This window comes from Austrofundulus limnaeus, unplaced genomic scaffold (assembly GCF_001266775.1).
Source record: "Austrofundulus limnaeus strain Quisiro unplaced genomic scaffold, Austrofundulus_limnaeus-1.0 Scaffold5, whole genome shotgun sequence".
NCBI classification, from domain to species: domain Eukaryota; kingdom Metazoa; phylum Chordata; class Actinopteri; order Cyprinodontiformes; family Rivulidae; genus Austrofundulus; species Austrofundulus limnaeus.
The window spans coordinates 6,522,938-6,525,555 of record NW_013952407.1 but is presented as its reverse complement, the minus strand read 5'-3'; the positions used below and the strand labels follow the sequence as shown (position 1 = coordinate 6,525,555).

Sequence of the window (2,618 nt, the reverse complement as noted above, 5' to 3'; positions counted from 1 at the left end):
ATAAATAAATATTCACCAAAGGTGCCAGAAGCAGCCCACTAGCCACCAGTTTAATATCCCTGGTGTATTGTCGTCCCAACAAGCTGAACATCCCACAGTAAAGTCTGAGAAAATCATTAGTTAAGACGGCAGAAAAACCATTAAAGGCATCTCAATTCTAGTTCAGTCGAAGAGTTGAACTTTCTTCTTTCTGTCTGAACTTTGAATGTTTCTGCTCTGAAGTATGTCTGACCTTTAAAGAAGGCTGGGGTTTCTCACTTGTCTCCCCAAAATCCCATTATTGTTTTTGTACAAATGTTGTTAATATCATACATTGCGCTGTTATTAAAAGTGATGGCACACTCTTCCCAGTGGAACGGCACATTTCAGTGTAGGCCTGACATGTGTTTTTTAAGCCGCCGAAATGAGCTGCAAACAGTAATAAAGGTGTTTCAGTGATAATCTGCAGGCATCCTTAACGAAAACTCAGATTGAGAAAAAAATCTCGTACTGCAGCTTGAGAAAAAATAGAACATCAACATACTGAGCTGCTTGTCAAATCCAAAACCCTACATGATTAAAAGATGAAAAAACTGAAGACACAGAGAACTGACATCAGAGCGTGAGCATCAATTATTTGTGCTCGCTGCTCTGAAGCATTGCTTTGGTGCAGCTCTCATCTTTGGTGACTCAAAACGTGGTGGTTTCCTTTATTTTGGGTGTTCTCTCTCTAAAGTGTACATCTGCTCATTCTTAGAAACAGATCAGGTTTGTCCCGACCGTGGACAGACTTCACATTTACACACTGCGTCGCTCTAAATAAGTGTTTCAACTTCTTCGCAGCTTTTCAACTGTTGTTCAGATCCGATAGTGTAAATCTGTTCAGCGGGGAGTTACTGCTTTCCTGACTGTTCATGTAACAAAAGGTGTTGTTTCACGCTGGTTTCAGGCTTTTAAACTCATTTCTCCTCTAAGAATTTTAAATCACAGATGGAGAGTGGAACATGAGCTCCTTGATGAATCCAGGCACATTTTTACACAACCAGAGCTTGTGAGACGTCACTATTCAATATTTTGACTGCTTTCTTTTATCTTTCCCTTTTTCTTCTGTACTGTATATTTTTATGACAAAAATGCAGGAAATTGCTTGTTGCAGCCCCCTTCACACTGGATGAAGACCGCTCTATGACATTTAAAAACCATCCAGAGTGTTGTTGGTCACAATGATTGCAGGGTCTTGGCGAGGTCTTCAGAATGCAATGAACCCCCCTGTACACTTCAAAAAATGTGACAGGTCCATGATGATTGTGAGCATACATGAAACATTCATGTCAAGGTTGTAGMGGTTTTTCATCATAGAGGTAGTGTATTGGAGACCTGGCCTATTCATAACATGGGATGGGCTTGGTCACTGAGAATGTGAAGCTTGACTGGTCATGTTAGGATCAGATCTAAAAGCTACAACAAGATCACACCTCATCTCTGGCAGCAAGTTGTTACAACACTCTACCAACAAATACCAGACACACACTCAGCTGCTGGGTGAGGAGGGATAAAGRGTGGGTGTGGCTGAAAACTCCTTCACCTGCATCTCTGAGGAAGAAGTTTACTCCTCCAAACTAAAGCTGAAACCATCTGTGTGGTTAGACCTGAGCTTTAGGGTTTCAGCCCTATGTTTCATGACATAAAAATGAACACAGATCTATTCAAATCATCTATAAAAGTATTTCATTAGAATTCTCTTCATCTTATACAAGCAGCACTATTTCAAAATACCTGCAACTACAGAGAGTCTGAGCCTGGACTGTGGGTGTGGGAATGACACACACAAAAAAAAAAAAACAATTTGGTGAGTTCTAAGAGGATAGCAGTGTCATGAATGCTTCACAGTGAAGGGTTTTCCAAATTTGTGGCAACCCAGCCTCTAATACACAGTATGAGAATGAGAATTTCCCACTTACAAGTCATAAATTTAAACTGGAATGTCCCTTTAGAGGGAATTCCTTGTCGGATAGTGGGTGTTCAGAATTCAACACGCCAGCTACTCACAACGACTCAAAAACTTTGAGTGAAGCTCCCGACTTTTACTTTTATTACTATTTCAGTGTTATTTATTTCACATTTAGTCAGTCGTACATGGAATACTTCTTATACAGTAGATTCTAGGAGTTTGCTTTAAAACGCTGTTTCTATGGACAAAATACCACGTAGAGCTCAGTTATTGTTTGTTTGCTGTGCTCTACCGCAAGTTTTGTGTTTAGTCAAAGTTAATTAGAACTGGCCCWTTAAGGGTCACCATAAARCTCATGTGGCYCTTCACTGCTCTAATATGTCCTAGTGAGAGAACGGGGGTCATCATCCCAGTGTAAAGGGACCTTATGTACCGCCACGGGCTTGAGGCCTTTCAGTTAAAACGGGCAATATTATGTGTTATATTTAAATTCTATACCATAATAAAGTAACTATGTTGCCTTCAGTTGTTATTAAAATACTGTTTTTATGTTTAAATAAATCATTTCTGTTTCTAAACACCTAGAAATTGGCCTCTGTCTCTTTAAAGAGTAACTTACCCCAAAATTAACTTTTTTTAGCTGATAAACTGTCTAGAACGTGTCTAAAATGTTATATAGTGCTATTTC

The 2,618-nt window shown here is 39.5% G+C and overlaps 1 protein-coding gene across 1 annotated transcript in view; it reads right to left on the bottom strand.

The window, feature by feature from the left end:
- Window positions 1–2,618, bottom strand: part of wu:fj29h11 (uncharacterized) — a gene marked incomplete at its 3' end in the record, with an annotated part of 46,618 nt that overhangs the window by 18,841 nt on the left and 25,159 nt on the right.